At 35.6% G+C, this 13,612-nt stretch overlaps 1 long non-coding RNA gene across 1 annotated transcript in view; it reads right to left on the bottom strand.

The window, feature by feature from the left end:
- Nucleotides 1-2,944: 2,944 nt before the first annotated feature.
- Nucleotides 2,945-13,612, bottom strand: part of LOC104868033 — a 75,341-nt gene continuing 64,673 nt past the window's right edge. The window contains exon 4 of the long non-coding RNA XR_004517721.1: nucleotides 2,945-3,639. This is a non-coding gene — a long non-coding RNA (uncharacterized LOC104868033). The remainder of the gene's footprint in view (nucleotides 3,640-13,612) is intronic.

Genomic DNA, 13,612 nt, shown 5'->3' with positions numbered 1-13,612 from the left:
CAACTTTTTTGATGCTGCTTTTTAAATAAAGTGTCTTTAAATCTTTAGTCAATCTATTAAATTCATGGGGTTTGGTGTCATACTTAGAAGGGCTTTCTAATTTCAATGTAATTAAGATATTCATCTGATATATCTATGAATGTTATGATTTTTAATTAAATATTTAATTGCTTTTAAATTATTTTGATATATAGTGTAGAGGAATGAGTAAGCTTTTTAAAAAATTCCTAGCTTGTGCTCTTGATAGTATTTATTGAAAAAAATTTATCACTGCAATTACCTCTTGATCATATGATAAATAATGTATTTTCAAGTCTTTGTTAACACTATACTAAAATACTAATTTATATGTGTACTTCTGCACTAATGTCATATTGTTTTAGTTATATATGTTTTGTTTCATTTGGTATTGGGGTCTGAACTCAGGACGATGCACCTGCAAGGCAGGTGGTGGTACCACTGAGCTAAATCCCCAGCCCTAGTTGTGTATCTTTACATTGTGTTTTTATATAGCAAAATAATGCAAAATATTAATATAGGATAATACACACCACAAATACTTACTATTCTACAAAATCAAAAGTAGTCAAAAAGTTCAAGAATGAAGCAGATGATGCCAATAAGAAAAAATAATACAAATTTATCTACAGTTACTGTTTTCACATTATCCAATTGTATGTTCATTATACTACAAAGTAGTTATTCTTTCTTCTTTAATTTTACATAGTGTTTAGACTTGTTCAAAGAATTGCTGATGATTATACAATAACTGGCAGGCTAAAGCCTGAATTTTTTGATTCATGCTCTTTTCATGACATTCATCTAAAAATAGAGCAATGGATGATACATAAAACCCCAAATGTTCTCATTTTTAATTAAACTATTTTACTAAAATGTGTATGTGTACACAGATGTAAAGCATCTGTGTATATAAAGTACACGTGTAGACATAGATTGTGCATGTATTATATATGCATATTGCCATATATACATATACTTTGTGTAACTAAATACACACATTTATATGAAGAAAACATTCTAAATGTGAGCGGGCATCCTTGAAACTTTGATAATTCCACTAATATTATAGACTCAACTACACAGCACAACAGCAATAAAATTTAAAAAGAAAACAAAAGTTTGGAAAACTGGTAATTTTATCTATATTCCATAACAGATTTAAACCTTTGGTAAATGTACATTAAAAAGTGAAAATGTTTCATTTTAATAATGTTTTGGTAATACTGATTACTAGCTCACAAGAGATTATCCTGGAAATATCATAAAACAGGTACCATTATCAGACCACTAGGAAAAACCCAGAATCAATGACTATATCTGTGTGCTAAAAGTCCAGGTAGGCCCTAGCATTCACTGGTAAAAAAAAATCACCATTACCACATATAAGAGTATATATGGCAGAGAGTCTACACATGCACTTTTCATGTAGCCAAATCAGGAGAAAAAGATTTAAAAGAATGGCAAAGAGGTCTTACCAATCTATTCCCAGAATTTAAGCTACAATATTAGCAGAAATCCTAATTCACACTAAGTTATAGCAATAACACAAACAGCTATTGACCTCCTATCCTTTAGAAGCATATATATATATATATACATATATATATATACACACACACACATACATACAATAAACTATATGGGAAGTGTTAGTTCATCTATTCATACTATCAAAGGATGATGTGTTTTTAAAAATGTACAAATGAAGCTATTATACCCATAAGCACAAATGAGACTGTATTGATACCAAATAATTATATTGAGTTTGGACCCATTAATCCATGAGAAGAATCATGTTTTTAAAAACTCATTTCAGTCAAGGAAAGAGACAGCTCTGGAGAAAGAGAGGAAGAGATATAGCAAGGTGAAGCTATTCTGATTAGAGATCAGGAGGAATGGCTGGAAACAGAGAAAACAGATGCAAGAAAACCGCTCCAGTGCTTACAACCAGAGCACTCTTGTTACCCAAGGTATCTGAGCAACATGTCAAAGGCAACACTGAAGCAGCCAGCACCTCGCTTGAGGTGAAGGATGTCATCCTGTAGTTTTCCCTAGGGAGCTGGATGAATCCTTTCAAGGCATGACAAATCAATAACAGGCTAATCCTCTCCGCAAAGAGACTTTCACATGGTAGAAAGAAGTAGACTCTTAAGTAAAACAGTATTGTCAAAGCTAGTAAGAACATCTTCCACATTTAAGGATCTGCTATTATGCATTATTCTCAAATGTATCCATATGCCTAAGGATTTTTTTTTCTTTAGTCTTTTTTTTTTTCAGCTTTAATTGAGTTTATTGGTACATTTTAGGGATACAGTACAGTTACATTCATTGTTGGGATCTTGTACCTTTACATGACAAGTCTTGATTCTCATTTTTCCCCTTACTTCTGCCCTCCCTTCACCCCCTCCTCCCCTCCCCATCTACAAACACTTTATTTTCATCTTTTCATTCTCTCACATTTTTTTCTTTTCCCTTTTTACTCTTCCCCTACCCATCCCACCTTCCCTACACCTTTAGCTCCTTTCTTCCCATTTCTAAATGTCAGTAATCTTATTAGAATCTTATGCATTGTTGCAGATTATTCACACCAGGGAAACTATTCGGTATTTACACATGTGTGACTTATTTATTTCACTTAGGAGTATATCTTCAATATGTATCCATTTTCCTATGAATGAATCTATTTTCTCATTCTTTATGGCTGAGTAATATTCCATTTTATAGAAAAACCACATCTTCTTTATCCAGTTTCCAACGGATGGGCAAATAGGCTGTTTCCAAGATTTAGCTATTACAAACTGTGCCGCTATAAACATGGGTGCACATACTTCTCTGTGATATGATTCTTTTAGTTCTCTTGGAAAGATACCCAGCAGAGGGATGGCTGGGTCAAATGGAACCTCCAGTCCAAGCTCTTTGAGGTATCTCCACGTTGATTTCCACAGTGGTTGCACTCTTTATCCTGGATTGTGGCCTTCCCATTCTTAGTGGTATCACTGGGCTCCACCTCCAGGTTGATGGTCTTCAGGGTCTTCATGAAGATTTGCATTTTAACCTGTTATAGAGTGCAAAGACGCCCCAACTTGCCAGGAACATTGAGCCACCAGAAAAACACCATCTGTTTACTTAACAAAGCCACACATCGCTGATCTATGTCAGCCTTATGAAAACTTTTTTTTTTTTTTTGGAAGTTCAGCCTTGATTTCCCTTTCTGCTTCCTCTTCTACATAATTACCTGCCTTGTAAATATCTCTGGGATCCATCTTATTGTTTCATTTTGAATGCCCAAATTCAGAATCACATCGTCTGTTTTGGAGACAGCTGCGAAGGGTTCTAGGCTCAATTTTTTGTTCTGTCTCAATCTTAACTTTCCACTTTGTACAAGAGTTCTTATTTGAAAATGCAAAAGTCACTTGCTTAAAGCTCTTGAACAGGAAGTTAGCAGGTCCTGACAGGGGAGAGCTGTTTTGGAGGCATCACTGCTAGTAGACGTCATTTGGTCAGGATGGAGTCGAGAGTTGCGGACTCAAGGTGGGAGAGACAGAACTAGTCCAGGGCCAGGCGCCACTCCGGACCCGCAGTCTCTGCGCCCTTGGGTGGAAGCTCCGGAGACAGGTTCTGAACCAGAAACACCTGAACGACTGTCTGCAGCATGTATCTGTTAGATTTGAGTCATTTAATCGGTTTTCCATCACAGAAGCTCAAAAAGGGAAAATAAAGAAGGGGCTGATGCATGGATCCAGTACGTACTTGTCTTCTATCCTGAATATAATTTCTCAGACAAAGAAGTAAAAGCAGCAAGAAAATATTTGAAAAAATGTTCCACATCACTGGTCATTCGAGAGATGCAGATGAAAACAACACTGAGATTCCACCTCACCCCACAAAGAATGGCTGCTATCAAGAAATCACACAATAACAAATGTTGGCGGGGTTGTGGGGAGAAAGGAACCCTTCTCCATGGTTGGTGGGAGTGCAGACTGGTGCAACCACTGTGGAAATCAATATGGAGATACCTCAAAGAGCTTGGACTGGAGGTTCCCTTTGACCCAGCCATCCCTCTGCTGGGTATCTTTCCAAGAGAACTAAAAGAATCATATCACAGAGAAGTATGTGCACCCATGTTTATAGCCGCACAGTTTGTAATAGCTAAAACTTGGAAACAGCCCATTTGCCCATCCGTTGGAAACTGGATAAAGAAGATGTGGTTTTGCTATAAAATGGAATATTACTCAGCCATAAAGAATGAGAAATTAGTTATTCGTAGGAAAATGGATATATATTGACGATATACTCCTAAGTGAAATAAAGAAGTCACACATGTGTAAATACTGAATAGTTTCTCTGGTGTGAATAAAATGTAATAGTACATAAGATCCTAATGAGATGACCGACATTGTGAAATGGGAAGAAAAGGTCTAAAGGTATAGAAGGTGGGATGGGTAGGGGAAGGATAATAAGGGAAAAGAAAAGATGTGAGAAAATTAAAAGATGGAAATAAAGTGGTTGTCAATGGGGACGGGAGGAGAGGGTAAAGGGAGGGCAGGGACAAGGGGGAAAAATGAGAACGAAGACCTGTCATGTAGAGGTACAAGATCCCAACAATGAATGTAACTGTACTGTATCCCTAAAATGTACCAATAAACTCATTTAAAAAAAAAAAAAAAAAAAAAAAGAAGAAGAAGAAGGCATCCCCCTGACCAGCAGGGGCGCATCTTTGCAAACAGGCAAGAAAGGAAGACAGCTGCACTCATTCTGATGCAAACAACATCCAGAAAGAATCCACTCTGTACCTGGTCCTCTGTCTGAGGGGTGGTGGCTGTTAGTTCTTCAGTGGCCAGTGCAGCAGCATCAGCATTATAGCCATTTGCCCCAATTTAAGTTTAGAAATTACCATCTTCAGTAACAGCTGAACCAATTCAAAATGTTGGTAAAGGTTGTTGCATGAAAATAAATAAATAAATAGGCTGACCTTCAGCTTTCTTTAGAGGGAAAAGAAAAAAATGGCTCAAGAAAGGCACTAAAGTCAGAGAAACAAACTAAAGAAGGAATGAATTCTATTGTCCCATCCCCAAAATAACTTTTTTCTCTTCTCCAAAAATCACCAAAACAAATTCCCATATAGGCACCATAAGTTAAATCATAAAGCTGAGAAATTCAGGACATTAAAATCAAGCTACATATTACTTTTCTAAGTGTTTACATAGTCTTAAATAAGCAGTTAGAGATAAAACTGCTTACTTTTCTGCCTCTGAGTTTGTTTGTGACTAAAGGAATCACACAGGCTTAATTTCTTGAGCAGTTATGAAACACTTCAATTTTACATGAGAAGAAAAATCTAGTTTGAGAATATTTTCCTCCCTCAAATAGCAGTTGACTACACAGTTATTCCTAAGGTGATAATGGAAAGCCAATCATATTATCCTATGGTAACCAGTTCTGAGATTTACACAAACACATCCCAACTGGTTGTTCACAAAATCTGAAAGGAGGCTTCTCTCTCCTTAGAATTTATATTTTTTCTGAAGAGCCTCATGCTAATGTCCTAACTAACTAAGTGAAAAGAATAAATATGGCTATCCAAGTTATAGCCAAGAAATCCACTTTCATAAAATTGAGGCAAGATTTTTCTATTTAAGTATAAAGGCAAATACTGATTCTCAGCTACAATTTTTCCAGAGAAGACCTAATAAAATAAAAAAAAAGCTTTAAAAATTCATAAAATAGGTTCCTGTATATTTTACAACTTGAAGAAAAGGATTTCACAGCCAGGCATGGTGGCGCACGTCTGTAATCCCAGCTCTCGGGAGGCTGAGACAGGAGGATTGCTGTGAGTTCAAGACCACCCTGGACTACATAATGAGTTCCAGGTCAGTCGCAACTACATAGTGAGACCCTGTCTAAAAAAACAAAACAAAAAAAAAAGAAAAGTATTTCACAATTCCAATAGCTCTTTCAGCAATCTTAAAACAGAGCTCTACAACAAAGGTAGGAGGAACAGTATGCTTGCAAATAATGAGGTCCATCTGCCCTCTGCATGGTTTCTGGTCAGAACTCAATTGGTTAAAAATATAACACATTTCATATCTTACATAATCACAGATAGGCAAGTTTGATCACATAGGCACACGTTAAAATAATGTTTAATAATATTTTGGACACTTAAACTTGAAATTCATCATACAAGATGGAAAACACTTTGCAGGTGAGCAGAAATGCTTTGAAAGCCTCTCCCACCTCCCTTCCCTACTTGGAATATGGCCATTTCTCAGGCTAGTCCTTACAGGTATTTCCTGATCTAGCTTAGTAGATGGTGACATTGCTTTCTTTAGTCTTATACAGCATGAGATCCTCAGCATTTTGTTTTACTTCCTGGCATCCAGGCATTCTTCCTAACAATTTCTGCATTTCTCGTGAGGAAGTACTTCCTTGTCATACAGTGTAGTCTTGGTAAAACCAGAATCCAGGTGCTCTGCTCCCAACCCTTAAACCGGTCAAAGAATCCCTATAGAGTCCCTTTGAGAGGTAAGATTCTTCCCTACCTACCCTCCATTGCCTGAGGTGGAACCTATCAGAGCTCCCATCCCAGGACTTAAGTCTACTGTACTTTTACTTTAATGACAGCATGAAGTTTCTGAACCTGGCTCTCTATACTTTCCATCAGTTCCAGGGACTCCCTGTCCCTTCCCCTCAATAAATCCCTTTTCCCTATCTAAAGGTGGTTTCTTCTACTTAGAATTTTAAAACAATGATATATCTATAACATTACAAATGATATTTATGGTATTTTAATTTTTAAAATAAACCTTTTTTAAAAACTAATTTTATTGGTACACTTAAGGTATACAATATAATGACAATTATCATTAGATATTTGCACCTTTACATAATCCATGTTGGTTATTTTTTTCCCCATTCCCCTGCCTGCCCTTCAACCCCTCTAACTCTCCCTATCTACAAAGACTCTGTTTCCATTTTTTTCTTTTTCTCATATTAATTCCATTCCCTTCTTCCATCTCACCACCCCTCCCACTTCCCCTTCCCTTTTGCCCCTTTTCTTCCTATTTCACATTATTTATTACACCTTTTAGTCCTTATTTACACTTTCAGTTTCTCACACCAGAGAAACGATTCGATATCTACACGTGTGTCCTATTAATTTCACTTGAGTATCTCCTTTAAAGTTTTAAACTCAAAACTTTTAAAATCAAAAAAATCAGTTATAGAAAAGATTGTTAATGATAATTTGGAATGTGAATTTGTAAAATGTGGCTTCTTTACCAGCAAAGGATCCAAGCACATTGAAGAGGATCTGGAAATTCAGTGATGTTGAGTGGTCCCAATTAGATGGAATTTGCTTCTTATCTTCCCAAGGTTAAAATGAACTTCACTGAGTCTCTTGACATCAGATAAACAAATTATCCTTTCACCTCCTAAGCAGACTTCCAGTACTTAGTTTCCCTTAGCTTTTTCCTGTAGCTTGTACTTAACTTCTATGAGCACCTCAGGTGATGGATTCACAGGGTAGAGCATCCCTACAAGGCTCAGCTGAGTTTTACCAAGTGGTGAATGCATACAACTGACTCCAAGTACCTCATGTTGGATTTCTGTATGATAAACATTTATGCAGAGCAGTACACTACATTTTTGTTATGCACTCATTTCATCAGTTGCCTTGTCCACAAATGCCCCAGATTAGATACAGGTTTCTCCACCATCAGTGTCACACCAGGGAAAGGTAGCAATAGTGGGGGGGGGGAACTGCTATTGTCCTTATTTCCATTAACAGGAATCCAGATACTGGCTTACACTTGAAAGACCAATAAATAAGAGCACAAAAGACTAAACAAACAAAATTAACCATTTGAGGAACTAAAATCATTACAACATTTAAATAATGAGAGAGGATATGAAAGAGATAAAGTGGAGATCACTTTCTACTCTTGAAAGCCACTTTTAGATCCTAGCCATATGTCCCTCTTCTTTCAAAACACAGCAGTGCAATTCTTCAAGGCTGGCAGAATTGTTCTGGAAAGCCCCAGTCTGTCCGTTTTAAGGTTCTGCCTGACAAGTATGGCACTCTTAGGATGATCTCCTTTTGCATTGATTAGAACACTAGTGATTATGAACCTAATCATTGGGGTGATAGCCATTATATTCATGGGTTTATCTATTGTATTAGTCATTTTCTCATCCCTGAGACACAATACCTGACACCCATAACTCAAACGATGGTTTAATTTGGCTCAGTTTCAAGGGATTCAGTCTATGGTCAGCTGGTTCTGAAGCAGGAGCATCATGGCAGAATGGCATGAAAGGGCAAAGATGCCTAGGTCATGGTGGCTGGGAAGCAGAGCAGCAGAACAGGGCCAGACGTAGACTCCAAGGCCAGACCTCCATGACCAATTCAGATATACCCAGAAGTGTGCTCCACCAATCCCCCAAGAGGTTTCCAAAACCAACCACCTTGACACGCCACCCTGTCAAATCTACCCCAAGAGGATGACATGGAGCATTCCACTGGGACAGAATCTTGAGAAGCCCTCTTAGAATTTTCTGCCCACACAAGATTCATGATCTAAAGTATATCCATCAAAAAGTACCATATGGTTTCTCTTATGAGAGAAAACCTAAGTACAGTATAAATAAATTTAAGAGCAAAACAAAAGATAAACAAAAGAAAATATGTAGAGCTACAAAGAGGAAGAGAACTAAGAAGTGGGGGGGTGTAAAAAAGAACAGTTGTGTCACGTAAGTGTGCAAAATACCCACAATGAAAGTCATCACTGTGTATCATCAACATGCACTAGCGAATTTTTAAAAACAGAGGAACAACCCCCCCATCCAAACCTATATTTAGACTGTTACAAACAAGGCAGAGGTAAATACAGTTGCTTTTTAGGAATGTACATAGGTAGGGAGAGAGAGTAATACTTTTTATCATGTTTTTAAATACTTACCCATATTAATATATTAATTGATAAAAGCAAAAGACAAAAGAAAACAATTCTACTAAGAGTATCTGAGGCAATTTAAAAATCATGTGGTTTATTTTCATTTTGTGCATGGCCAAGAGCAGTGAACACCCCAAATTTCCTAAAGCCCTTTCTTCCTAACACACCCTCTTCTAGATGTCTTCTAATTTTCCACTAGTTGTTTATTTTCATGTATATTTCATATTATACAAAAATTGGTGCTCTTGTAGAAATATCAGAAACCACAGGTGTAGCGGGACCACAGGGACAATGGAAAAGATCCCACCTTCATGGGTTCATTTTCCTGTTCTCTTCAAGTTACTTCTGGTTGATTTTTGGATTATTCTCTTTCTCTAATTACTCCCATAGATGATTACATTCATTGCTCTGGTTTCAACTATCCTCTAAATGCTGATTCATCTCAAATAGACATCCACAGCTCTGATCCCTCCCCTGAGTTTCACACATTTATTTTCAATCCTTTGTGGCTATCTCTACTTATTCCATATTCTTCTCGGTCCTAACAAATTCAGACAATTAATTTATTATTTGCTACCACAAAACCTTCTCCTCATATTTTCTGTATCAGTTGATAGTATTGCCACTTACAGTCCCTCAAACTCTAAACTTTAAAGACATTTGGGGCTGGGGATTTAGCTCAGTGGCACCATGCCTGTCTCACAAGCACGAGTTCTGAGTTCAATCTCCATTACTGAAAAAATACAATACAAAGTCATCTGTCACATTTGCCAATCCCTCACCCTTCTTAGTCACCAGAACCTTTTGACTCTACATTAGAACTGCTCCACATCTAGCCTATGGTTTGTTCAAGGAAGGAGTCTTTATCAGTGAACACATGAAAAATTCTATTAATCAGTGTTTTTTTTAAATGTTCTCCAACATACAAAAATGTTGTGTATGGGCCAGGGATTTAGGTCAGTGGCACTGCCTCGAAAGCCAAAGGTCCTGAGTTTGATCTCCTTACCAAAAAAAAAAAAAAAAATGTGTACTTAGAAATAACTCTTTGATAAAAGGTTCACAATAGTTATTATAATAACTAAATATGTATATGAATAAACACTTTAAGGTTTATAATTATTCTTCTCAATCATACTTTTGTCTATAATGCCTATCTAAAAGGGAGATTTGTGTAGTATAATTATTTCATATTTTCAAGCACATAATCTACTTCAATGGATATTTTAATATGCTTTTTATTTTATAATCAAAGTAAATATACATGAAGTTCACATTTATACAACTATGATAACTGTCATTTGTATTCCAAAACTTCATGTTATTAATATTGGAAATTTAAAAAAATTTTAAACCTTGTAACTAAATGCATTTAAAAAGGTAATTCCAATCCTCAGTAATATTTTATCAGCATGTTTAGAAAAATCTTACTCATTTTCACAGATTCCATAAGTGAGGCAAATATAACTATTAATTTGAAACTATAGGCTATATATAGAATAAACATATTATAATATAAATAGACCAAGATAAATGTGTAAACTTTAAAGAAATCTGTGATAATTTTAAAACTTGAATGCCTACTTATAATCAATTGCTTAAAATAATTCTGAGATATTTGTTATAATGTATAATTCACTGAAATATGCCACAATTATTTAAAGCTTTTAATCGGTAGATCAGTTAACCCAAAATGGAAGAAAAATGAGATCAATTGTAAATGTGGCTCACAAAGATACTATACCTATTAACATAGATATTTTAAAAAGCTAGAACAGCATTTTGATACTTGCTAATGTGGCACAAGTTTGTGGCAATAAGATAGGACCAGAAAATAATGTTCAAATATCCAAATCAGTGCATTTAAAGCATTATTCTGGGAACACTAACTTCCTGAAATAACTTTATATTATGCTATACCAGCAATACTTTAATTTATTGATTTCAGTATACTGTTATCCTAAAAATTATGGGTAATGTAAAAGATCTATGTTTATATGGAAACTATCAGTAGCTTATTACTATATCAGTGAGCAAAACTTTTTAAAAAATCTAAGTATGAATTTATTCGTTAGTTTTAAAAATACTAAGTTCATTACATGTTGACATCAGAACAAATGCCAGCACTTTGCATATCCTGTGGAGGTGAAAATGGAGAAAAAAAGTCTAAAAATCATGATAAAAAGTTTAACCCTGAAGAAGAGAACTGCTTGCAAAACTGCTGCTCTAAATCTTCCAGTGTTGATACAAAAAGTTGGATTTGTCCACTATGTGCAGAAGAAAATGCAGTTTTTTTCTTTGCTAGGTAACCAAGCCATTCTTAGGGTTTTCACCTCCTGAACCAAGGCGGCAGCTACAGTGTGAGTGTATTCATAGACAGGAGTAATGTTTATGAAATGCAAATGGCCATCAGCAATTAGTTAACTGTGACAATGCTTAGTATTTAAAACCAACTTAATGGTTTCCTTAGGACTATTAAAATCATTACAGTTAATTACATATCAATATTGTAATTATCTTATAAAAGTGATAAACTGCTTCTGCTCATTTTGTGTTCTTTAAAGTGTCTTCTCTCTGTTAAAGTTCCTAAAGGATAGTAAAATAAGGTCGTAGGCTGGATCTGGAGAAAGAGTTAATTAAGAAAATTTATCTTTGAGGGGAGGTGATATACATTTATTTGATATGTATAAATATGAATATACAAGGGATGATCAAAAAATATGGTGAATGTTTGCCATTTTTGTCACTTTCTGAAACAGTTCTGGAAGTCACTTTTGGTGAATGTCCCTGTAAAATATTATCAAAAATACCAAGAAAAGCCAGGTGTGGTGGTGCTCGCCTATAATTCCAGCACTCGGAAGGCTGAGGCAGGAGGATCGCTCTGAGTTCGAGACCAGCCTGGGCTACATAGTGAGTTCCAGGTGAGTCTCAACTACATAGTGAGACCCTGTCTCAAAAAACCAAAAAAAAAAAAAAAAAAAACAAGAAAAATGTACAGAGAACGCTGCTATCAATACCATCAAACAGAAAGGCAGGTTTGGAAAAATATTACAGTGTGTCCTCATTTACCTTATTCACCAGATCTGGTACCTCAACTTCTGGCTCTTCCACAAAGTCAAAAATGATCACAAAAGGTAAACATTTTGAATCCATTCAGGACATCAAGGCAGCCATAACAGCACACCACAATGGGATAAGTGTGTTCAAAGGTAGGGGGAGTATTTTGAGGGGGATTAAAGGCAATGTGTCTCTTAGTGTAATAAATTTTATTTAAACATGCACATATTTTTCTATCACACCTTATCTATATATCTATTATGCACACATAAATATATATGTGATTTGAAAATTTTAAGACTCCTCAACTTACTATATTAATTTCCTCTTCTCTAACCAAAATCAAACTATGAACACTATTCTAGTGCCACTGAATTACAACACAAAATTATGAATATTTTAAATAACTTTCAGTCTTCACAGTGGATATTTTGTTTCCCATCATTAATGGCCCTCCCCATATTCTAAAAGTCTCCTAAAGAGTCCTGATTGATACAGTAGATAGGCCTAAAATCAATTCAAACTCAGCAGAAAGACAACTGAATTAACAACTATAAAAAGTACCCAGTCTAAACATAAGACTGCAAGCATCAAGACCAGAGATCTTTATTAACTGATAAATCTCAGGCATGAGTACTGAACCTAATATATAATAGCATGAAGTAAAAACTTATGGAATATATGAACAGATAAAATAAGTATCTATCTTAGTGACATAAAATTTACCAATGTGAGTTATTGTTCCATATTTCCTGATTAAAACAATAGTATTCAGTTTTCACAGTTTGGAAAACAATCTGTTACATGGGCCAGATGTAGCAAATTACTTCCTATAAATAAAAAATTTCCCTAAATCTATATTGCTATTACTCTGAAACACAGAAAGTCATTAAAGTTATTTCTCTCTCCTTTAGAATATAAAAATGTTTATTTATAATATGGTTGCCAAATAAAATATGCATGATGTGTCATGTCTCAACTTCATAGGACAAAGGGATACCCAGATAGCTAGTAAAACATTTATCCTGGGTGTGTCAGTGACTGTTTCTAGAAGAGATAACCATTTAAATCAGTAGACAGAGTAAAGAACTTTTCTTATCAATGTAGGTGGGCATTGTCCCACACTGAGACCTGAAGAAAACCTCAAGTGGAGAAAGAGTGAATTATCACACTACTTAAACTGAGATGTCCATCCTCTCCTACCCTTGCACAGGGGCATCCTGGTTCTGACTTTTGAATTCCGATGAGGGATTAAACCACGACTTATCCATCTCACTTCTCAGCACTTTCGACTCACAGTGAATTATATGAGCAGCTTTTTTGGTTCTCTATATTGCAGATGGCAGATCATGGGACTTATGACCTCCATAATTACATGAACACATTCCTGTAATAAGTCTTCCCTTAAATATTTATCTAATGACAGGTGTCGTTAGATTTTTAAAAAAGGAGTCATTAGGGGATATCATCAGTGTGCGAACATCATAGAGTGCATTTAAGAGAGAAGTTATACAAACTAAACACTATGACATCATTTGGCGATATAATCTTTTGGATCTACCACCATGTATGCAGTTTATCAT

Source organism: Fukomys damarensis, unplaced genomic scaffold (assembly GCF_012274545.1).
Source record: "Fukomys damarensis isolate Sample0158 unplaced genomic scaffold, DMR_v1.0_HiC HiC_scaffold_17, whole genome shotgun sequence".
Lineage (NCBI taxonomy): Eukaryota > Metazoa > Chordata > Mammalia > Rodentia > Bathyergidae > Fukomys > Fukomys damarensis.
This window is presented reverse-complemented; position numbering and strand designations above follow the sequence as displayed.